The sequence below is a fragment of the Tamandua tetradactyla genome, chromosome 11 (assembly GCF_023851605.1).
Source record: "Tamandua tetradactyla isolate mTamTet1 chromosome 11, mTamTet1.pri, whole genome shotgun sequence".
Taxonomy (NCBI): Eukaryota; Metazoa; Chordata; class Mammalia; order Pilosa; family Myrmecophagidae; genus Tamandua; species Tamandua tetradactyla.
In genome coordinates this window covers 34,825,810-34,851,115 of record NC_135337.1, presented here as the reverse complement: position 1 = coordinate 34,851,115, position 25,306 = coordinate 34,825,810, and the positions used below count along the sequence as shown (strand labels likewise).

Sequence of the window (25,306 nt, the reverse complement as noted above, 5' to 3'; positions counted from 1 at the left end):
GTCTTAATAGCCCCCTCATTCTTGGTTGACAATTTTTTTGCTGTCAGCACTTTAAGTATGCCTTCCTATTGCCATCTGGCTTCCATGGTTTCCAGTAAAAAATTATCACTTAATCTTTTTGAGGTCCCCCTTGTATGCAATACATTGCTTTTCTCTTGTGGCTTTCAGAATTCTCTTCATATATTTGGCATTCGGCAATTTGATTATAACATGGTATACAGTGTAGGACTATTTAGGTATATTCTGTTTGGAGTTCATTGAAAATCTTGGATGTGTATTCATGTCTGACATTAAATTTAGGAAGTTTTCAGCCATTATTACTTTGAATAGTTTCTCTTCTCTTTTCTCTTTCTTATCCTTCTAGGGCTCCCACAATGATATATTGGTATGCTTGATGGCTCCTCAGGCTAGTTCATTCACTTTTCTTCATTCTTTCTCCTTTCCGTTCCAATCTGTTCATCAGATTGGACGATTTCAATAGTCTTCTCTTCAACTTCACTGATTTTTTTCTTCTGCCAGCTCCAATCTGCTGTTAAACCCCTCTGGGGAATCTGTTACTGTGGTCTTCAGCTCTGTTTGGTATGGTACCTTTTCATAATTTCCGTATCTCCATTGATATTCTCTTTGTGTTCATCTATTATTTTCCTGATTTCCTTTAGTTCTTTGCCCATATTTTTCTTTGGCTTTTTGAGCATATTTAGGACCATTTTTAAAAAGTCTTTTTTAGAATGTCCCATGCCTGATCCCCGTCACTGATGATTTCTCATGCTTTAATCTTCTCCTTTGCCAGGGCAATCCTCTCCTTTGCCTGAGCAATCACTTCCTATTTCTTTGCCTGTTTTGTAACTTTTATTGAAACCTGTACTTTTGGAAATTTTAAAGTAATGTCATTAGAATTTAGATTATGAGTCATCTGTTCCTTAAGTCTGTTTCTATTTAGAGATTTTCCTTGAATGCCAAGCTAACAAAAAGGGGAGAGAGAGAGAGAGAAAGAAAGAGAGAGAAAGAGAGAGAGACAGGGAGAGAAGGAGTAAAAGAAAACAACTTTCCTGGTCTTTGAAGATTGATTTATGTGACTGCTCTGTTTCAGGGGGTGTATCCATACAATGAGTTTAGCAAATAGCTCTAGGTCAAAGCATAGGGCCTCCCAGATCCTTTCTGCACATGCATCATGAGTTAGATATGTGCATTTGGCCCTAGAAATTCCCTTGTTTACATGAGTATGAATGCCCCCTTCCCTAATTGTTCCAGACACTGCACTGTATGTCCAAAAGTCAGCAATCCCTTGTCCCAGGCAGTCACTTGATTATTTTCCCACAGCATTCTGTAGGAGATCTTGATAAACTTTCAAGGTCTTAAACATTCAGAGCAAGTTTTGGGACAGTGAGTCCCTCGGGTCACCACCACACAGACTGAGCCAGATATACATGATCCCAGAATGTACACAGGGGCTATTCTGCTTCCTCTGGAACTGGGACCAGACATCTGCACTGGGAGCATGGACAGCTCTGTGCCTGGTCAGTGAAGGGTGAAGGAGGGGCTAGTCAGAGGGCCTAGTGCTTTTAAGTAGCCTTTTTCTTGATTCAGGGCACACACTGTTGCTGCAGGCTCTTAACTGTTTTCTGGAACTTTGAGGAAGATGTCTCTTGCAGTCTTGCTGGTCATTCAAAGTTTCTATGGGTGGAAAGAGCTATGAAGCATCTCACTCTGTCATCTTGATTGATATGATGGTTGGAAGCTGTGTGTACCACAGAAAAACATGTTTTTAAATCTCATCTATTCCTGTGGGTATGAACCCACTGTAAGTAGGGACTTTATATGAGATTACTTCAATTAAGAAGGTGTGGCCCCATGGCATATTGGGAAGAGGACAAGATGGTGGCCTAGTGAGGTGTGGGATTTAGTTCATCCTCCAGAGCAGCTAGTAAATAGGCAGGAACAGTATAGAGCAACTGCTGGTACCACATCAGTGACTGGACACACACTGTACACCAGTCTGGACAAGGTGGACCAGCTGTGATTTCACCCAGAACCATGAGTTCCCCAAGCTGCAGAGGCCAGTGCCTCTCCCCCACAAGCCTGTCAACCTGGTTCCTTGAAGGGGAAGGAAACAGACTTTACTAGCATGAAGCTACAATTGCAGGATTAATTAACAGATTTTGACTACTGAAAATAGGCCCCCAGCTCAGACAAACCTGGAATAAGAGATAAAGGTACTAGGAGTTCTTGCCCCAGCAGAAAGGGGGTGGGGCTGATGGAAAAAACAAAAACAGGCTTTTTGAGACTGCCAGCACAAGATAGTTGAAAAGGGCTGAACCCTAAAAAAAGGCAGAACATAGAGCCTGGAAATACATAGAGCCTTGTACCAACTTAAGCTGTTGATTGACAAAACCCAAGGAACAGGGGTCCTGTTTTTCTTTTCTTTCTTTTTCGCTACTACTAATAGTTCACTAGACACACTGCAATGCTTCTCAGTCTCCAGCAGTGCCCCAGGCAAGGGTGGAATTAAGCTTGTCTGAGAGACAAAGTAACTAGTCAGGTGAAAGGAGTTAAATCACTGAAAGCTCTATTTTCCCCAAGAGAAAGCTGGGGCTCAACTCAAGTGGAATCCCTCTCTCAAGCAATTCAGGCCCCAGTGACTGGAAAACTGAAGCAATTAATGCTAATCTCCAACCTCACCTCTGTCTCAACCATAACAGGGAGAGTCTACTGAATTTAAAGTCACCGCTGTACCCTGGTGGGAAGCCATGGGCAGATAAGCACCACATACTGGGCAGGATAGGAAAAATAGAGTCTAGACGCTTCATAGGAAAGTCTGTCAACCTGCTGGGTCTCACCATCAGGGAAAACTGATGCAGGTGAATCTTTTCTCCTGAAAGGAGGCCAGTCCAGTCTTGAAAAATCTAACTGGGGTACATAATATCTGAGGAGAGACCCTCCTCAAATAGAAAATGCTCTATAGGCAGGGCAAGAAACAGAAAAATAAGAACTGAAAAATTCTGATCAGTTCAATATAAATATGGTAGAGGTCTAGAATAAGTTGAACTGAATGTAAAAGAACAGATAGAGAATAAAGCCATCAAGTAAGAAAATCCTATGTAAAAGAGTGAAAACAACCTTCAGAATAAACTAATAAAAGCAATCAAATGCCTAGACGCCAGCAAAATATGAAGAGTCAAAATTGAAGCTATCAAAGAAACAAACCAACAATTCAGATGAGATACAGGAGTTGAGACAACTAATTCAGGATGTTTGAACAGACATGGTAAATCTCATCAAAAATCAAGACACCAAGTTGAGGGAGGATATAAAGAAGGCATTGGGTGAACAAAAAGAGGAAATTAAAAGTTTGAAAAATCGAACTACAGAATTTATGGGAATGAAAAGCACAGTAGAGGAAATAAAAAAAAATGGAAACCTACAATGATATATTTGAAAAGGTAGAAGAAAGAATTAGTGAACTAGAGGACTGTACATCTGAATGAAATCCAACACACAAAAGAAAATATAGGGAAAAATATGAGCATGGTCTCAGAGAATTGAGACAACATGTAGTACATGAATATACATGTTGTGTGTGTCCCAGAAGGAGAAGAGGAGGAAAAAGGAGGGGGAAAGACTATTGGAGGAAATAATCACTGAAAATTTCCCATCTCTTAAGAAAGACATAAAATTACAGACCCAAGAAGTGCAGTGTACCCCAAACAGAACAGATCCAAATAGACATACTCCAAGACATTTATTAATCAGACTGTCAGATGTCAGACAGAGAATTTTGAAAGCAGCAGACAAAAGCAATCCATCACACATATATATATATTCCATCACATATATAACCATATATCCATCACATATAAGTGAAGCCCAATAAGACTATGTATGGATTTCTCAGCAGAAACCATGGAGGTGAGAAGGCAGGGGCATGGTATATTTAAGATTCTAAAAAGAAAAACTGCCAGCCAAGAATTCTATATCCAGCAAAATTGTCTGTCAGAAATGAGGGGGAGATTAAAACATTTTCAGACAGACAATCACAGAGAATTAATGATTAAGAGACCAGCTTTGCAAAAAATACTAAAGGGAGCACTACAGGCAAAGAGGAAAAGGCAGGAGAGAGAGGTGTGGAGAAAAGCATAGAAAAGAAGACTATCAGTAAGGGAAAAAGAGGAATAAAAACCTAGATATGACATATAAAATCCAAAAGGCAAAATGGTAGAAGAAAGTACTGACTTTACAGTAATAACACTAAATGTTAATGGCTCAAACTCCCCAATCAAAAGGCTTAGACTGGCAGAATGGATTTAAAAACAGGGCCCACCTATATGCCATCTGCAGAAGACTCATTTTAAACCCAAAGGACAAAAACAGGCTGACCTTGAAAAGTTGGGAAAAGATATTTCATGCAAACAACAATCAGAAAAGAGCAAGAGTAGATATACTAAAATCTGACAAATTAGACTTCAAATGTAAAACAATTAAAAAAGAGAAAGAAGAACACTATGTATTAATAAAAGGAACAATTCAACAAGAAGGCATAGCAGTCATAAATATCTATGCACAAAGCCAGAGTGCTTCAAAATACATGAGGCAAACACTCACAACACTGATGGGAGAAATAGACACCTCTACCATAATAGTTGGAGACTTTAATTCCCCACTCTTATCAATGAATACAATATCTAGACAGAGGATCAATAAAGAAACAGATCATTTGAACAATACAATAAATGAACTAGACTTAACAGACATTTACAGAACACTCCACAACAGAAGGATACACCTTTTCCTCAAGTGCTCATGGATCATTCTCAAGGATAGGCCATATGCTGGGTCACAAAGCAAGTTTCAATAAATTTAAAAAGATTGAAATCATACCAAACACTTTCTCAGATCATAAAGGAATGAAGCTGGAAATCAATAAAAGGCAGAAAATTCACAGACATATGAAGGGCTAAACAATGCACTCTTAAACAACAAGTGGGTCAAGGAAGAAATTACAAGAGAAATCAGTAAATTTCTCAAGAAAAATGAAAATGAAAACACAACATATCAAAATTTGAGGGATCCAGTAAAGGCAGTGCTAAGAAGGAAATTTATTGTCTTAAATGCCCATCTCAGAAAAAGAAAAGAAAGGGGGTGGGCCACGGTGGCTCAGCCCACAGAGTTCTTGCCTGCCATGCCAGAGATCTGGGTTCAATTCCCAGTGCCTGCTTGGCAAAAAAAAGAGAAAAAAGGGGAAGAAATCAAGGAATTAACTATTCATTTGGAAAAACTAGAGAAAGAACAGCAAACCCCAAAGCAAAAAAAAAAAAAAAAAAGGAAAGAAATAATGAAGATTACAGCAGAAATAAATGAAATTGAGAACATGAAAACAACTGAGAAAATCAACAAAATCATGAGTTGGTTCTTTGAGAAAATCAATAAAATAGATGGAACCTTAGCTAGGTTGACAAAAAGAAAAAGAGAGAGGATGCAAAAAAAAAAATCAGAAATGGAGGAGGCACATAATGACTGACCCCACAGAAATAAAGGAGGAAATGAAAGAATACTATGAGCAACTATATGCTAATAAACTAGACAAGGTAGATGAAGTGGACAACTTCCTAGAGAGGCATGAACAATCAATATTGACTAGAGAAGAAATAGATGACCTCAACAAACCAATCACAAGTAAAGTCATCAAGAAGCTCCCAAAAAAGAAAAGTCCAGGACAAGATGGCTACACATGTGAATTCTACCAAGCATTCAAGAAAGAATTAGTGCCAATCCTGCTCAAACTCTTCAAAAAAAATTGAAGAGGCGGGAAAGCTACCTAACTCATTCTATGAAGCCAACCAACATCACCGTTATACCAGAACCAGAAAAAGGTACTACAAGAAAAGAAAATTACAGACCAATCTCTCTAATGAATATAGATGTGAAAATCCTCAACAAATTTCTTGAAAATCAAATCCAGCAGCACATTAAAAGAATTATACACCATAACCAAGTGGGATTGATTCCAAGTATGCAAGGATGGTTCAACATAAGAAAAATCAATTAATGTAATAAGCCATATCAACAATTCAAAGCAGAAAAACACATGATCATCTTGATGCAGAAAAGGCATTTGACAAAATTCAAGATCCTTTTTTGATGAAAACACTTCAAAGAATAGGAATAAAAGAAAACTTCTTCAACGTGATAAAGGGAACATATGAAAAACCCACAGCTAACATCATCTTTAATGGGGAAAGACCAAAAGCTTTCTCCCTAAGATCAGGAACAAGACAAGGATTTCCACTGTCCCCATTGTTATTCAACATTGTGCTGGAAGTTCTAGCCAGAGCAATTAGACAAGAAAAGGAAATAAAAGGCATCCAAATTAGAAAGGAAGAAGTAACAATATGGATGGACCTTGAGGACATTATGCTGAGTGAACTTACCCAGCATTGGGTAATTTTTCCATTATTTTCCCTATCTGTTATTTCAAACGTGTAAGAGTTCAGATGTTCTTATCGTCTAGCTCACTGATTCTTTGTTCTGCCTCTTCAGAGCTGCTGTTTTATGTCACCATTGTATTTTTTATCTATTGGGGCCACACCTATTTTTTTCTGCAAAAAAAATTTTTAATTTGTACATTTAATCACCATCATTGTACACTCTAGGCATTTCTAAGTTATACCATCTCAGTCTTTATCTTCTATCCTATATTCTGATTTCATACATGCCCCCAGCCCTTCTCCCTCAACCATACTCACATTCAGCTTCATTCAGTGTACTTACATTATTGTGCTACAATCAAGTAATATTGTGCTATCCATATCTGAATTTTTATAATCAGTCTTGTTGCACAATCTGTATTCCTTCAGAACCAATTGCCCAATTTCTACCCTATTTCTATCTCCTGAAAACTTTTGTTCTTAGCTCAAATTCTCCAAGTTCACTCATTAATGTTAGTTCATATCAGCAAGACCATACAGTACTTGTCCCTTTGTTTCTGGGTAATTTCACTCAGCATAATGTCCTCAAGGTCCATCCATGTTGTTACATACTTCATAACTTTATTCTGTCTCACAGTTGCATAGTATTCCTTTGTATGTATATCCCACAGCTTGTTTAGACACTTGTCTGTTGATGAATATTTGAGCTGTTTCTATCTCTTGGCAATAGTAAATAATGCTGCCATAAACATTGGTGTGCAAATGCCCATTTGTGTCCTTGCTCTCATGTCTTCTGAATAGCTACCTAGTAATGGGATTGCTGGATTATATGGTAATTCTATACTTAGCTTCCTGAGGACCTTCCAAACTGCCTTGCACAGCAGTTGTTCCACTTTACATTCCCACCAACAGTGGATAAGTGTGCCTCTTACTCCACATCCTCTCCAGCACTTGTTCTCTGTTTTTTTGTTTTTGATAATGGCCATTTTAGTGGGTGTCAGATGTTATCTCATTGTGGTTTTGATTTGCATTTCCCTAATAACCAGGGATGTTGAGGTCTTTTCATGTGCCTTTTAGCCATTTGTCTTTCCTGTTCTGAGAAGTGTCTGTTCATGTCTTTTGCTCTTTTTAAAATTGGGTTGTTTCTCTTTTTACTGTTAAGTTGAGAATCTCTTTATATATTCTGGATACTAGATCCTTATCTGGTATGTGGTTTCCAAATATTGTCTCCTATTGCATAGCCTGCCTTTTTACTTGGTATATCACATTCTGGCAGCTTACAAACTAAAGCAAAGACTAAGTGAGATTTATCAGCAGAAACCACGAAAGTAATAAGGCAGTGTTATAATATATTTAAGATACTGAAAGAGATAAACTGCCATACAAGAATATTACATCCAGCAAAACTTGTCTTTCAAAAATGAGGGAGAGTTTAAAATATTCACAGATAAAAAGACACAGAGAGTTCATGAAAAAGAGTCCTGCTCTACATACTAAAGGGAGTGTTACAAACTGATAGGAAAAAAGAGGAGAGAGAGGTTTGGAGGAGAGTGTGAAAATGAGGATTAACACTAAGGGTAACTAAAAGGGTAAAAAAAGAGGAAAAATAAAATATGACATGTAAAATCCAAAATATGACATGTAAAATTCAAAAGACAAAATGGTTGAAGAATGTACTTCCTTTACAGTAAAAGCTTTGAATGTTAATGTATTAAACTCCTCAATCAAAAGACATAGTCTGCTTGTAGGGCAGACAAGTCCCAAACACAAAGGAAAGATTTCTCGAATGTTGGCAGTCAAAACTGTTTTGGCTATCCATTATGATGTTTTTGGTGAGAACTCTAGTTCTGCAATGGTAGTTGAGAACAGAGCCAAATTAGAGGCCAGGTTGAGGACCTTGGAAAATAGAGGGATTGGAAAAATTAGTAAAACAGAAAAGTCATTGGCAAAAGCAGAAAAGTTTGAATATAAAATTATAGGCAGGTTGTGAAAAGACATTTTCTCTATTCAGCTTTCCCCTATGCTGACTGAATATTTTTCCATACCACTGTAACTGCACAGTGAAGTGAAAACTTATGACCCTTCTGGTGACTCTACCCTGACAACCTGTTCTAAAAAATGCAGTATAGAACAGGTAGATAAAGATGAGGAGACTACTGAAAAGAAAGCAAAGAAAGACAAGGTTAAAATCAAAGTTGAAGAAGAGGAATTAGAAAAAAAAAAAGGAGAAAGAAGAAACAGTAGTGGTAGAAGAGACCTCTGTGAAGAAGAAAAAAAAAAGGACAAAAAGAAACACATTAAAGAAGAACCACTTTCTGAGGAAGAGCCACACACCAGCACAGCAATTCCTAGTCAAGAAAAAAAGAAAAATAATGAAGACCAATGGAAGAAAAACATAATTGAAACTCACCTGAACACAAAATGCTTAAGGATCAATCAGGATAATCTGCAGCTTTAAAACCTAAGAAAGACATTTTATTTATTTTTCTTGACATAATTCTGTTAACCTTATGTCATCTTTTCTTAGTCTTTGATATACAAATAAAAAATTTTCTTTGTATTAAAAAAAAAGACATAGTCTGGAAGAAAGGATTAAAAAACAAAACAAAATGATACATGATCCATCTATATGCTGTCTACAAGAGACTCACTTTAGACCCAAGGAAACAAACAGGTCGAAAGTGAAAAGTTGGGAAAAAATATTTCACACAAACAACCAGAAAAGAGCAAGGGTAGCTATTCTAATATCAGAAAAAAATAGACTTTAAAATAGACAGTTAAAAGAGACAAAGTTAAAAGAGACAAAGAAGGACACTATGTATTAATAAAAGGGACAGTCCATCAGGAAGAAATAACAATCATAAATATTGGCAACACAATAAGGCAACAGTTAAGGAAGAAGTAGACACCTCTACAATAATAGTTAGAGAATTCAGTACACCACTGTTATCAATGAATAAGATATCTAGACAGAGACTCACTAAGGAAACAGAGATCTGGAATACTATGATAAATGAACTAGACTTAAATATTTACAGAACATTACACCATGCAATGACAGGTTATCCATTTTTCTCTAGTGCTCATGGACCATTTACCAGCATAGACTAATGTTCGGTCACAAAGCAGACCTCAATAAATTTAAAAAGATTAAAATTTTATAAAACACTTTCTCTGATCATAATGAAATGAATCTGGAAATCAATAGCAGGTGGGGGGCTGGAAATTTATAAATATGGAGGCTAAACAAAACAGTGTTAAACAACCAGTGGGTCAAAGAATAAATTACTAGAGAAATCAGTAAATATCCTGAGACAAATGAGAATGAAAACACAACATTTAAAAACCTATGGGATGGAGCAAAGGCTTTGCTAAGAAGGAAATTTATTACCCAAAGCATCTATATTAAAAAAGAAAAAGCCAAAATCAAGGACTTAATTGTATACCTGGAGGAACTAGGAAAAGAACAGCAAACAAACTCCAGAGTGAACAGACGGAAAGAAGTAACAAAGATTAGACAGAAATGAATAAAGTTGAGAACAAAACTATACAGAGAATCAACAAAACCAGAAGTTGGTTCTTTGAGAAAATCAGTAAAATTGATGAACTCTTAGCTAGACTGACAAAGAAAAAAAGAAAGAGGATGTAATTAAATAAAATCAGAAATGGGAGTTGTACATTACTATTGACCATATAGAAAGGTGAGAGATAACAGGAGGATGTTACTAGCAACTGTATGCCAACAAACTAGGCAACTTAGGTGAAACAGACAACTTCCCAGAAACACATGAACAGTCAACATTGACTCAAGAAAATAGAAGACCTCAACAAACCAATCACAAGAGATTGAATCCATCATCAAAAATTTCCCAACAAAGAAAGTCCAGAACCAGATAGCTTCACATGTGAACTTTACCAAGCATTCCAGGAAGAATTAGTACCTATCCTGTGCAAACTCTTTCAAAAAATTGAAGAGGAGGGAAAGCTACTTAACTCATTATATGAAGTCAACATCACCCTAATACCAAAGCTAGACAAAGATACTACAAGAAAAGAAAATTACAGACCAATCATTCTAATGAATTTAGATGCAAAAAGCCTCAACAAAAGACCTGCAAATCGAGTCCAGCAGTACATTAAAAGAATTATACATCATGGTCAAGTAGATTTTTTTCCCAGATATGCAATGGTGGTTCAATATAAGAAAATCATTTACTATAATACACCACACCAACAAATCTAAGGGGTAAAACTGTAGCCAACAGGTGGGCCATGGTGGCTCAGCAGGCAAGAATGCTTGCCTGCCATGCCAGAGGACCTGGGTTCGATTCCTGGTGCCTGCCCATGTTAAAAAAACAAACAAACAAAAAAAAACTATACCAAGAAGTTAGGATTTAACAAGTGTATGAGTATTAACTCATTATATAGATATTTCTTTTTACTTTCTAGTGTATTCGAATATCCAGAAGGAAATATCTGAAACTGCTGGACTGCAATCCAGTTGTCACCATCTTTGACAATGATTGTATAACTCTATAGCCTTCACCTTGTGACCTTGTGATTGTAAAAACCTTGTGGCTGACTCTCACCTTTACCCCTTTATCCAGTTTTTCAACTTTAAGTTCCTGTTATCACTAAAGGCAGGACCTGCTGTTTATTAATGAAGGGCCTTGAAGCATCCCCAAACTAACCCACTGCAATTCCAAAGTTATCTTGATAGATGTAGCTGAATCTAACCCAAGTAGGCCTGCCTGATATGCACAGTTGCTTAAAGCTTAAGTAACCTATACCTCATTATAATACTAAAAGTCAGGCCAATCATCATATTAAGGTTGCCATTTTCTTACATATGTTCTATGACTAAGCATGTCATCAACCTCCACCTGCTCAATAATTAGATCATCCATAAACTCATCTTGAGCCATTGTGCTCATCCTAAAAGCTGCCCATCATTTGATACCATAAAACTATTAGAGTTACTGCGTTCAGAGAGACAGATTTTTAGGCTGATAGGCCATCTGATATTCTCTTTTGCACCTAGCAATAACTATTTTTTCTTGAAACCTCAGTGTCTTAGGAATTAGTCACTTGAGTTCATCAGGCAGAGAACCCATTGCTTTTGTTCAGTACTGATTTGATGATGCAGATGGGTCAAAGATTCCTAAGAACTGAAGAATCCAACTGACCAAAGTTCTGGAGTCTTGGCAGACAGGTAAAAAGGGTAATCAAGATTTTTGTGGATGCTAGACTCTTTTAGTCTAGAGGCTCAGCAACTGGATTTTTCTCTGCTGTGCTTGCACTCCAGACCCTTGGCACATTTAAAAGCTTCAGAGAGAAACACTTCTCTGTTCCAAGTGTGGATATCTAACTGTGTGAGTGGTTCATCAAGGTGAAAGTGAACTGGGAAGTTAATATGGTAGTTTGAGTCCCCTGGACCTTGGCTTGAGGCCCTAGGTCCTGCTTCCCAAATGATCCCCCTTGTTCTGACCTCTACCCCTTTCTGTTTTCTCAGTACCATTCTGTAAGTGGTTTGAGGTTTTGACCTGTGTTTGTCTGTATGGGGTTCAAAGTATACTTCTGGGAAATAAGTAATTCAATGATTATTTGTTCTTAAATGAAATTAAGTATGCCTGTTTAATTGTTAACTGGCATGTTACTTAGGTATAGTGAGTTTTTAATGCCTGTTTATTAATAATTGGTGGATTCAGTCTAGTTATTAACAGCTCTGTTACTTAAATATATTGTAAGTATTAAGTGTCTTAAATTTGTTAGTTGGTGTGTTACTGTATTTCTATTGTTCAAGTGTTTGTAACTGGTTGCTATTGCTTTGGTTTGCTAAAGCTTCCAGAATGCAGCATACCAGAAATGGGTTGGCTTTTTCAATGGGGAGTTATTAGGCTACAAATTTACATGAAAATGTCCAAATTAAGGCATCAAGGGAGTATATCTTCTCTGAGGAAAGGCCAGTGACATCTAGGTTTGCTTTGTCACAATGAGGGCACATGGCAATCCCCATACTGGTTTCAATGACTGTCTCCAAAATGTCTCTGGGCATTTCTTTCTATCTTAGTTTCTCCAAGGCATTTTCTTTCTTAGCTTCTCCAGAGCAAACTTTTAGCTTCTCTGTGCTCTCTGGGACATCTTTTAGCTTCTCTGAGCTCTCTCCAAAATGACTCTACCTTTTATCATCTCATAAAAGACACCAGCAAAGGGGTAGGAATGTATAATGGTGCAACCACTATGGAAGACTGTTGGTGGTTCCTTAGGAAACTAAATATCATGTTGCCCTATGACCCAGTAATAGCACTACTTGGTATATACCAGAAGAGCTGAAAGCAAAGACACAAACAGACTTTTGCACATCAATGTTCATAGCAGCATAATTCACAGTTCCAAAAGATGGAAACAAACCAAATGCCCATAACAGATGAATGGATTAAAAAATGTGATATATACACACAGTGGCATATTATGCAGCAGTAAGATGAAATGGCGTTCTGAAGCACATGACAAGATGGATAAGCCTTGAGGACATAATGTTGAATGAAATAAGCCAGACACAAAAGGATAGATACTATATGATTCCATGTTTATGACCATGGCGAAAGTAAAATCAGAGGCTTATAATACAGAATATAGGAAACTGAGAGATACATAGAAGCTAGAGATGGGTGAACTGTTAGCTAATGAGATTGAACCCCAATGTAAGGGAATAGATACAAGTGAGGGCAGTTCTCTAGTGTGTCTATAAGTAATATTACCATATTGAAGACGAACAAGATTGAAAGGGGTTGTATATACCTATGTGTTCCACTGATTAACACTAGTAATATAAATCAGCCCTTGCAAGAACTACCTCAAATGTATGATTCATGTACAAAGAGTGTTTAAGTCCAGGGTACAGGGGAAAACTGCGATTGCATGCTATGGGTTATGTTTTTTGTTTTTTTTTTTTTTTTTTTTTTTTTTAAAGGAAAGACAGAGAGAAGGAAGGAAGGATAGAAGGAAGGAAGGAAGGAAGAAAGGGAAACATTTTTAAACATTTTCTTGTTTTATTGTATTCTGTTTCTCCGTTTTTTGTTACATGGGCTGGGGCCGGGAATCGAACCGAGGTCCTCCGGCATAGCAGGCAAGCACTTTGCCCGCTGAGCCACCGCGGCCCGCCCAATGGGTTATGTTTAAAAGGAACATCAGCACTGACACAGCAACAGCAGAGGTAAGTAATGGGGCAAGGGATATGAGTTAAGAGGAGGTTTAGATTTCCTATTTGGTAAAGATGTGTTTATTGGTTTTCTCTCTCTTGGGAACAATGAAATTATCTAAAATTGAGAGTTTTGATGGACTGTGGACTTTGGGCACTATACATGATCCCTGATGAATGCATGTGGCTGAAGGATGCACTGACTGAGAAGTAGATTGGTGAATGATGATGTATATTTATGAATGAATGTTGGTTGCTAGAAAAAGTAACAAAGTTCTGAGGCATGCAACAATGTGAATAAACTTGTGAGACATTTGGTGGGGCAAAATAAGCTAGAAACAAAAGAAAAACAATGGCATGGTCTCCTTTAGAAAATGCTTATAAGAAAACAGGGGACTAGATTGTAAGCTTTTCTAACAGACACTTTTAGTCCAGAGAGGTAATTATTATTTCTAGATTTTGAGAGGCTGGTTTGTATATATTATTATACATTATACATATTTAACCTGATATTTTGAAGCTAATCATGTTGGGGTTAAAGTAATTAAGAACACAGGGATAAGGAAGACATTGTCTATATTTTAGAACCATACATATGCTTTGAAACCAAAGAAAGAAAGGTTTATTTGGTCTGCAACTGAAATTTTCTGTAGTAAATAATCTAACTCAACCTATCTATATAGCTCACTTGAGCAATTGAAACACAGGGAGCCCAGAATAAGAAAGAGGTCCTTTAATCCTGTATAGCTTAATGCAATGCCTGGAAACATCCTAGAGTATATTAAGCAGAAAATCAACAAGTATTGGCAAAGTTCCTTGAGGGATGGGAGAAAAAAATATGGAACTATTAAACTTCACCATCACAGAATCCCCTGATACTGTGTCAAACATTAGGGACACCCAAACCAATGGGCCAAGCCCTTGATCTTGAGGCTTACTCTTGTGAAGCTTATGTAGGTAGTGCAAAAGCTTAGCCTACATATTGGTATGCCTAAGAGTTACTTCTGGTAGACCTCTTTTGTTGCTCAGATGTGGCCTCACTCTCTTTAAGCCCAACACTGCAAGTGAAATCATTGCTCTCCCCCCTTATGTGGGACATGACATTGAGGGATGAAATCTCCTTAGCAATGTGGGAGATGACTCCCAAGGATGAATCTAGCCCTGGAACCATGAGATCAACAATTCCATCCTGAACAAAAGGAGGAAAATAAGTGTAACTAATATATTAGTGGTAGAGAGAGTTCAAATAGATTTGAGAGGCTACTCTGGAGGTTGCTCTTATGCAAGCTTCAGTTAGACATTGCTACCTATCATAACCTGCCAACCCCCAATGAGGACCATTCCAGCCAATCCTATAGAACACCTAGGGCAATATATAAGATTCTGCAAAGGCTTCATGCTCTAGGGTAACTTTCCAGAAATCTACAACCTCCAGATGGGTCCTTGGACCAGATAAATCCTGAAACCCAGAGGGCCCAGCCTCTCCAGAACATCAGCTAGTTCCAACTCCCTACCCCATATTATTGACAGACCCTTCCAACATGAAAATTTTAGAATGGCCATAGCCCAAACACTCCCAAAGACAGGGATAGAAAAATCAAAGCTGATGGTGAAGTTATACAGAGATGAGTGTGCTGGTTTGAAATGATGCATGTGCCCTAGAAAAGCCATATTTTAATCCTAATCCTATTTTGTAAAGGCAGCTATTTCTTCTAATTCCTATTCAGTACTGTATGTTTGAAACTGTAATTAGATCATCTCCCTGGAGATGTGACTCAATCAAGAGTGATTGTTAAACTGGATAAGGTGGAGATGTGTCTCCACCCATTCAGGTGGGTCTTGATTAGTTTACTAGAATCCCATAAAAGAGAACAACAAGAGAGATTTAAAGATTCAGAGACAGCAGAGAAGAATGACATAGCCACAAGAAGCGGAGTCTACCAGCCAGTGATCTTTGGACATGAAGAAGGAACATGCCTCTTGGGGAGCTTCATGAAACAGGAAGCCAGGACAGAAAGCTAGCAGATGACACCATGTTCACCACATGCCTTTCCAGATGAGCGAGAAACCCTGACTGTGTTTGCCATGTGCCTTCTCACCTGACAGAGAAACCCTGAATTTCGTAAGCCTTCTTGAACCAAGGTATCTTTCCCTGAATGTCTTAGATTGGACATATCTATAGACTTATTTTAAATGGGACATTTTGTTGACCTTAGAACTGTAAACTAGCAACTTACTAAATTCCCCTTTTTAAAAGCCACTCCGTTTCTGTTATATTGCATTCTGGCAGCTAGCAAGCTAAAACAATGGGATTTAACAAATGAATATGATTGTTGAATCATTAAATTGATATCTCTTTTAGCCACCAATATCTTAGAGCAGCTAGAAGTAAAAACCTGAAATTGTGGAATTGTAACCCATGTCAAACTCTGAAATATGTTCTACAACTAATTGCAGTGCTGTGCTTTGAAATTTATTGCTTTTTGTATAAATGTTATTTTTCAAAAAAAAAACAACCCAACACTGATGATAAAAAAATGTTTATGCCTTCTAGCTGCCTATATTCTGGAGCAGCTAGAAGGAAGAATGTGAGGAGGATGGTATAGTAGCCCATGATGAACTCTGGGATCTGTCCTGTAACTACTTGTTGAAGAGTGCTTTGAAAACTACCGCTTTTTTTTTTCTTTGCTTTGTATATATGTTATAATATACAACAAAAAAGAAAAAAAAAAGAAAAGGCTCCAGGAAGGGAATTAATATCTACCTTGAATGGGCTGGGTTATATGTCCATGGAAAGAACCTAATCAAAAGGTCCCACCCACAACAGGTCTGCACCCACAGGGATGGATTAAGAGAACTTAGGTTTTTCTGGGGTACACAACAGATTCAAACCAGCACACTGATTATGGAAATTCTTTAAAGTGGGACATTCTAATGCTAATAGCATTCCTGAATATAGGCCTTTGGATTGTATTTTGAAATATTGAAAGACTTTCATTATGAGACTATGAAAAAAACCCAACAAAAAATAGTTTATTCCTGTAACAAATGGCCTGAAAATAATTCTATAGAAAAGGACACTGTATTACAGGTGGAGTTGCTCTGCAAAAGAAGGCAGAATTGGGATGAGGTGATGCATATTGAATGCTTTATTTGTTCCTCTCAAAAGTATATTTCTCTCTTTCTGTTTTTTTTGTGTGTGGGTGCTGGTTTGAAGTTGTTATGTGCCCCCAAAAGCCATGTCCTTTTTCCTGATCCAATATTTTGGGGACAACCATGTTTCTTTTAATCCCGATTCAAAATTGCTGGGTGGAAACTTGAATTGGATTGTTTCCATGGAGATGTGACACAACTAATTATGGGTGTGGCCTCTTGATTAGATGGAGATGGGACTCTACCCATTTAAGGAGGGGTCTTGAGTACTTTACTGCAGTCCTTTAAAAGGGAAGACATTTTGAGGAAAACACAGTTGCTTCAGGGCTGACAAAGATGCAGACATTTGGAGATGCTTGGAGTGCCAACAGAGAGAGCAGACACCTTGATGTGAACATTTTGAGACGCAGAGCCCAGTGAATACTGCCATGTGCCTTCCCATGAGATGCTAAGTAAACCAGAAACCAGAGATGTGTCCTGGAGTTGGGAAGTGAAAGCCCACATGCTTAGAGAGGAAACCACTGGCATTAGAAGCTGGAAACAATGGAACTAGGAACAAGGACTACAGATGTCAGACATTTGCCTTCCCATGTCACAGATATTGGCCTTCCTTGAGTCAAGGTATCTTTCTCTGGATGCCTCAGTTTGGACATTGTTATGGCCTTAGAACTTTAAACATATAACTTAATAAATTCCCTTTTTAAAAGCCATTCCTTTTCTGATATATTGCATTTCTAGCAGCATTTAGAAAACTAAAACATTGTGTTTCTCATTTTTTATTTGCATCTGTCTGCTTGTCCAATGTATATTTTTGTACCTCCAGATGGTAGTAGCCAAATTAACAAAAAATTATTAAAGAGCGCTATTCAAATTACTTAAAGATAAATAAATGTGTGTGTATATATACATATATACATATATATATATATATATATATATATATATATATATATACACACATATATATATATATGCATGTCCAGTTTTTCTGGAGTCCAAGAGAAAAAAGAAATGACTGTTTAGACACCAAACTTCAAGGCATTGCTATTTTTGATTACTGTACATAAAACTGGACATTGGAATTTCCCAAATGTAGCAAAGACTTTTCCAGTTGCCTAGATCACAACATTTAGTGAAATGGATCTAATAATTGGATATAATTAAAAGAAGAACATAGGAACTCTTGCAATGCTAAGGTCACTTTAGGGATCTTAAATCCCACTGCCTTCATTTACAACTTTTAAATTAAAGTTAACAGAGGAGGCCTCATTCTTTCTGTCTCACCAATCCCTGTCTCAGGGTCATTTAACTTGGCTGCATGTGAATGAGCCAGATAAGGTAGTTATGGGGCTAAAGATGGGTGCAGAAATATGGGGGAGATGTGGGCTTGGTTTAGAATTCTATCTACTGAGTCAGGAGATTAGAAATGGTAGGCACAGAAGAAATACTGCAAAATACTGCAGAATAAGCCATGTTTGCTCTGAAATAATTCCCCAATTAAAATTGTTTTCCATTAATACCTTTGCAAAGGTAACCAGAGTAAACAAATCATTATCAAAATATAAATAGCCTTGGGAAAGGAGTAATTGAATAATATCTAATTGCTGAATTTCAGTAAGTAAAGGAAAATGCCTTTAAGAGCGATGGAAAAGCTTTCTCGGATTTATGCTCAGGATAAATTAAACAATTGTGGTGCATTTTCCAGAGCTTCCTAGTCAATATGCTTTTGAGGTTGCTCATAATTGTGGGATATTATGAAAATAGATTATTTTAACCTCCAATAAAAGGAATAAAAAAGCAAATAAAGCTGCAAAAAAATGCAGTGACAAAGTCTAGTCTTATTCCTATCTTTATGATGATATTTGAGTCAAACAAATATAATTTTGTTCTACTTAGGTATGTCCTCCCTAAATTTTTACAAATTTACTGATAAAACAAGCAAGCATTATATCTTTTAGGTTTTTATTATGGTAAAAGAAAAAATGTAAGTTTGGGTTTAATGAAATTAACTTATTATTTTGACAAACTTTATTTTAATCAGGATGTTTTTTGAATGGCCAGGCACTGGGAATTGAACCTGGGTCTCCGACATGGCAGGTGAGAACTCTGCCTGCTGAGCTACTATGGCTTTCCCTTTGAAAAACTTTATTTTAAAAATAATTATGTTCAGTAAGATGCTTAAAGACAGTATCAAAAAACATTTTGGTAATGTAAAGTATGTGGGTATATAAATATAAAAGATGTACTTTGTTAAAGAAAAGCTTTGTGTGTAGAATAAAGCCTGAGTGAATACGGAAAATTGCAGGTTTGTGAAAGTGAATTTTCCTTTTGTAAAAGGTTTGTGAAAGTGAACTTTGTTTGCTGACTTAAATGGGTAAGGGAAGTTGTAGAAGGTTTATGAAAGTGAATTTTGTTTATTGTGTCAATGCTGTCTAAAGTTTGAAGCTTGTCTAAGGGAGTATGCTGATTTGAAGCTGTGATGTACTCCAGAAAAGGCAATGCTCTTTTCACCTATTCCTGTGGGTGCAGACCTATCATGGGTGGGAACTTTTGGTTAGGTTATTTCAATTGGGATGTGACCCACCCCATTCAGATGGGCCTTAATCCTTTTTAATGGAGTCCTTTATGAGAGGATAAAGGACAGAAAAAGCTGACAGAGCTTAAAGAGAAAAGCCCTGGAGATGCTAAGAGAGGACCCGCAGAAGCTCAGAATGGAGGCCACTGCAACCAGGAGCTGAAAGCAATGAAACCCAGGGGTGAAGGACCAGCAGACACTGACCACGTGCTTTGCTGTCTGACAGAGGAACCTTGGATGCAAGTGGCCTTTCTTCAGAAAAGGTGTCATCCTGTTGATGTCTTAACTGGGACATTTTCATGGCTTTAGAATCGTAAATTTGTAAACTAATAAATCCCCATTGTAAAAGCCAACCCATTTCTGGCATATTATATTCTGGCAGCTTTAGTGAACAGAAACAGGGAGTATGGCTTGTCCTAAAGTAAAATAGTTAGTTTTAATATATAAGACAAGACCTACATGGATATGGAAAATTCTAGAAGATCTGTGAAGCTGTGAAAGTGATTTCTATCTGTCATAGTCAATGCTGACTGAAATTTTGATAGGTTTCTTTGTAATATTTTTAAAGATTTTTTTTAATGTCAAACTGTGAATTTATACAAAACTGGAGTTTAGTTTTCTCTATGTTAAAATAATGTGGATTGTTGGTCTAATCTTAAGGAACAGTTATAAAAAGTTCTTCTTAACTATCTGAGTACTCTATCTAGAAGAGAAAGATTTATATCATGTCAGAAGAATAATATTTTTGTCAAGCAGTATTGACCTATCCTATTTTATTTCAAAAGACTTTTAATGGAAATTCTCAAATTTCTCACTTTTAATGGAAATTTGTTGCAAAGGATTTGTTCTTTCATCTTGTAAAAGTGATATGCTAAAATAATTTAATATATTACACAGGAGGTGTTTGGTAAATATTACAATAATTAAAAGGGGTTTTCTATCTTTCCATTAGCTAAATTTTTATGGATGAAATATTATTCATTTATTTAGAGATTGTATAAAATTCTAAAGATTTGATAACGTTCTCACTGTCCATGTTATATCTTGATACTAATCTGTGTAATGTTAGACAAAGTATGATGTTGTTGGTTACAGTTTTAGTTATTCTTAGAAACAGGTTACAGATCATAGGAACTATCACATTTACTTGTACTATTTTGCTCTAATGCTTCTCTAGAAGTATATGTGGTCAGTTACGTCATAACTTCATCTGCAAAAAAAGGGACTTTAAAAGAGAGTCAAAGCAAATATATAAGTTATGTTCTCCCTATTAATTAAAATAACCCTGGTAAATATGTAAAGGTCAGACAGGACAAACATCTGCTATGGTTTGTGGTTGATGACTCCAATATAAATAAACTGTCAAATGTCTTTATTTTTGAAAGTAGCTTAATTAAAAACTGCTTGTAAGAGAATTAGGGCCTAGATTGTGAGCTCTCATAGCAGTCACATTTATTCTGAGTTTTAACTGTTATTTCTTTTCTTTTTTTTTTTTAACTGTTATTTCTAAATTCAGAAATACTTTGTTTTTTTGTGTGTGTATACCTGGTAGTTTCCTGGAACTTTGAGTATCTGTATGATACCTGAGAGTTCTCCAGCTCTGGAAGTCAGCATTACACCATACAGCAACTGTTAAAGAAGCTGAAAAAGAGATCATACTTTGATTAGAGATGTAAATGAAGCTGATCTGTTTAAGACTAAGGTAAATCAGAATACAGGGTAAAAGATGGTATTGTATGTATTTTAAAACTTTAACTTCTGTGTGAAACCAAAGGAAGACACGTCTATTTTGTTCAACATTTAAATTTTCTGTAGTGTAGCACAATATTTAATTTAATCTGTTGGATCACTTTATTTAAACAATGTAATTCAGCTTTATTAAACATGGAACCTAGACTAAAGAAGAGAATCTTGATATTCTGCACAGGTTGATAGAATACCCTCGTCCTGTTTTGAAATGATGTATGTACCCTAGAAAAACCATGTTTTAATCCTAATCCCATTTTGTAAAGGCAGCTGCTTCTTCTAATCTTTATTCAACATTGTATGTTTGAAACTGTAATTAGATCATCTTCCTGGAAATGTGATTTAATCAAGAGAAGTTGTTAAGTTGGATTAGGTGAAGGTGTGTCTCCACCCACTTGGGTGGGTCTTAATTAGTTTACTGAAATCCCATAAAAGAGAAAACATTTTGAAGAGAGATTCGGAGAGAGCAGAGAAGGATGACATAGCCACGAGAAGCAGAGAGTCCATTAACCAGCGACCTTTGGAGATGAAGAAGGAAAACGTCTTCCATGGAGCTTCATGAAACCAGAAGCCAGGAGAGGAAGCTAGCAGATGAGGCCATAGCCTTGACTATGTTCACCATGTGCCTTCTCACTTGAGAGAGAAACCCTGAACTTCATGAGCCTTCTTGAACCAAGGTATCTTTCCCTGGATGCCTTTGACTGGAATTTCTATAGACTTGTTGTAATTGGGACATTTCCTTGGCCTTAGAACTGTAAACTAGCAACTTATTAAATTCTCCTTTTTAAAAGCCATTCTGTTTCTGGTATATTGCATTCCAGCAATTATTAAACTACAACAACCCTCATGCATTTCAGACTATCTGGGGGAGAAAATAAGAAAGTATTTGCAATAGAAGCAAGAAGTTGAAGTCAACAAAACCTGGAAGAGAAGGGAAAGGCCAGCAGACACCTCCAGGTGCCTTGCAGTGTGACAGAGGAGCTAAGGATCCTGACAACCAGTTTTGGGGATACTTGATTTGGACATTTTCCCAGTTCTAGCCTTTAACCAGACATGGACTGTGACCAAACTTCACAAACCATTCCTGTTTTTCCCCCAAGGTAACTCTCTGCTTATTTGGACTTTTCTCAGTGCTGAAACTGTCAGAACCATTTCTTGTGCTTATTTAGCAGCACCAGATAAAAGTATGAGCCTCTGGGCAGTGCAACAGTGGCTCAGTGGCAGAATTCTCATGTGCCATGCTGGAGACCCAGGTTCAGTTCCTGGTGCCTGCCCATGCAAATAAAGAAGAAGAAGAAGAAGAAGAAGAAGAAGAAGTACAAGCCTCAGTGCAATCACAAAAGACATCCTTCCTCTTTTGACCTACTCTTACCTGCCACTGCTACTCCCCTTGTTCATTCTCACTGATTGCACTGCTGTAAGCCAGTTATTATCTTACAAGGCATCACCTTCATTGTGAACTGGGTGCTGCTCATATTTGGTCAAGGATTTAAAGCCATGCAGGTACTGGAGGTTACACATGGCTTGGTTTCTGCCACCAAGGTGGCCAACTATGCCTATATATACAGCATGGCCAGCTTGGAACATTACCAGAGAGTGAACAGCTACTGTAAGAGCATGACACTGGTGGCCTACATGGTGGCCTCCATTCTGGTCCAGGTGCTGGTACCCTTGGCCAATCTGTCATACCTTTACCTCAATGTCCTATCCTTGGCCTCTGCTTCTATGGCCTTTCTTTTTTCACTTTTTCTACTGATGCCCAAGAAAAGCATGTTCTTTCATGCAAAACCCAGCAAAGAAGAACCTAAAAGCCACCAGGAAAATATGCTGTCTTAGATCGCCCCTGTAAAGATCACTAACAAACCAGTCTACCAAGAGTCTTTCAATATTTCAAGGCCTGTGGATGATAGCCAGTTGAACAACCCAAAGCCAAGAAAAATGTGGCTTTTAAAGTTCTTACACAGTGGTTCCAAGATTTAAGGGAATGCTGCTCCTCAAAGCATCTTTTATTTTTTTGTATGTCAAAGCATCTTTTTTACTAGTCTCTTTGGTGGCTTTCTCCATGGTAGGTTTTAACCAGGTTTTGAAATATGTTCAAATCCTGTGGGATTACAAAGCACTTACCCACAATTTTGCAATGCATAACAGAGTAGTGAGAACTCTTGCAAATTTGGCAGGGCTATTGCAGACTTCCAGTAGGCTAAATGAAAGTCAACCTCAATCTTTTGGGAGAGTTGGCATTGGGGATCTTCTCAGCATTAGGTATAGGTTCTCTACTTCTCATGCAGTACACAACTAATATTTGGGTATGCTGTGTTGGATTTTTGATATTCAAGCCAAATTACATGTTTCTTATAGTGATACCAGCATTTCAGATTGCTGAGAATCTCAGTGTGGATCACTATGCCCTTATGTTCTGAATCAACGTCTTTGTTGCCTTGATGATCCAGACCATCCTAACCGTGATTGTGGTTGATGACCAAGGCCTGAGTCCTCCTGTTCATATTCAGTTTTTTATTTATGGAAGCTACTTCTCAGTCATGACTAGAACTTTCCTAATGAAGCATTTATGTAGTCTATTCAGCCAAATGCAAAAAGAAAGAATGTAGTTCTCCTGCTGATCAGAATTCAAATGTATCTGTTGACCCAATACCTGATGTGAGCACAGTAACAGGGTTTTAGCCTGGGTTTCATCGAACATGGAATTAGGGGATGGGCAACTGACTGAAAATATATTGTGCTTTGCATATGTGCTTAGGTATTTTAATGTTTTGTCCTAGATTAAGATAGAGTGAAAATGGGGAGTGGATGTTTACTGTGTGCAGAATTTTTAACTAGGTTGAACATAAACAGTTGGAAATGAATAGAGGTGATGGTAGCACAATATGGTGAGTGTAATCAACAGCACTGATTTATGAGTGTGATTGTGGTTGAAAGGGAAGGATTAGAGTTGGGTACATCACTAGAAGGAAAGACAGAGGCGAGAACACGGAACTGTATGACATAATCAACCCTGTGGTGGACAAAGATGGTGATTAAAAGTAGAAACATACAAATGATCTTTCCTGAGCTAGAACACTGTATGTCACTACTACAAAGAGTTAGTAATAGAGTGGTATATGGGGGAAATGCACCTGTTGAAAACTATGAACTACCCTTATATTAAATCCTTATATTAAAAAGTAATCTTTTAATATTCTCCCATCATTTCAGATTGCTGAGAATCTCAGTGTGGAGCACTATGCCCTTATGTTCAGATGTACCACAGATGTACCACACCTGTGCTAAGAGTCAATGGTGATGGGAAATAAGGGGTGTGGGATTTTTTCAGTTTTTTTCCATTAAAAATTTATTTTGTTATTTTGGGTTTTTTTTTTTTTTTGGTTTGTTTTGTTTTGAAGTAATGAAAATGTTCTAAAATTGATTGTGGTGATTAATAAACAACTATGTGATGATATTGTGACCCATTGATTGTACACTTTGGGTGGATTGTATGATGCATGAATGTATCTCATTAGAACTGCTAAAAATTAAAAATTATTTTTTTAAAAAGAAGTATGTTTAAAGTCCCTTGAGGTACTGTAGAAAAAAGTGGAATTATTAAACTTCCCCACCTAGGGAATTCCTGCTATTCTCTTAGGCAATATGGGCTCCCAATTTATTAAGCTAACCCCTTGATCTTGAGACTTACCCTTATGAATCTTATTTCTGTAATGGCAAAGCTGAGCCTACTTATAATTAATGCCAAAGAGTCACTCCTAGAGAACTTCTTTTTTTTTATCTCAGGTAGGGTTTCTATCTCTCTCTAAACCAAACTCTGCAAATAAACTCACTACCTTATCCCCTGAATGGGATGTGATGTCAGGGGTTTAAGTCTACCTGGTAATGAGGGACATGACTGTCAGGGATGAGACTGACCCTGGCATCGCAGGATTGGCTTATCAAAAGGGGGAAAAGAAATAAAACAAAAGAAAGTTTCAGTGGCTAAGAGATTTCAAATAGAGTTTAGAGGTCATTCTGGAAGTTTCTTGTTTTGGTTTGCTAATGCTGCCAGAGTGCACTACACCAGATACAGACTTTTACAAGGGGGATTTATTAGGTTACAAATTTATAGTTCTAAGGCCATAAAAATGTCCAAACTAAGGCACCAACAAAAGGATGACTTCACTTAAGTAAGGCCGATTGAATCCAGGGTTTCTCTGTCACATG

At 37.2% G+C, this 25,306-nt stretch overlaps 1 long non-coding RNA gene and 1 pseudogene across 2 annotated transcripts in view; one reads left to right on the top strand and one right to left on the bottom strand.

The window, feature by feature from the left end:
- Positions 1 to 25,306, bottom strand: part of LOC143650051 (uncharacterized) — a 94,066-nt gene that overhangs the window by 50,611 nt on the left and 18,149 nt on the right. The window contains exons 2-3 of one of the 2 annotated variants that reach the window (XR_013159334.1): positions 20,897 to 20,992; positions 8,833 to 8,883 (exon numbers count right to left, since the gene is read on the bottom strand). This is a non-coding gene — a long non-coding RNA (uncharacterized LOC143650051). The remainder of the gene's footprint in view (positions 1 to 8,832; positions 8,884 to 20,896; positions 20,993 to 25,306) is intronic. The other variant, XR_013159335.1, reaches the window with a different exon arrangement.
- On the top strand, positions 22,151 to 23,779 carry LOC143650926 (thiamine transporter 2-like; annotated as a pseudogene).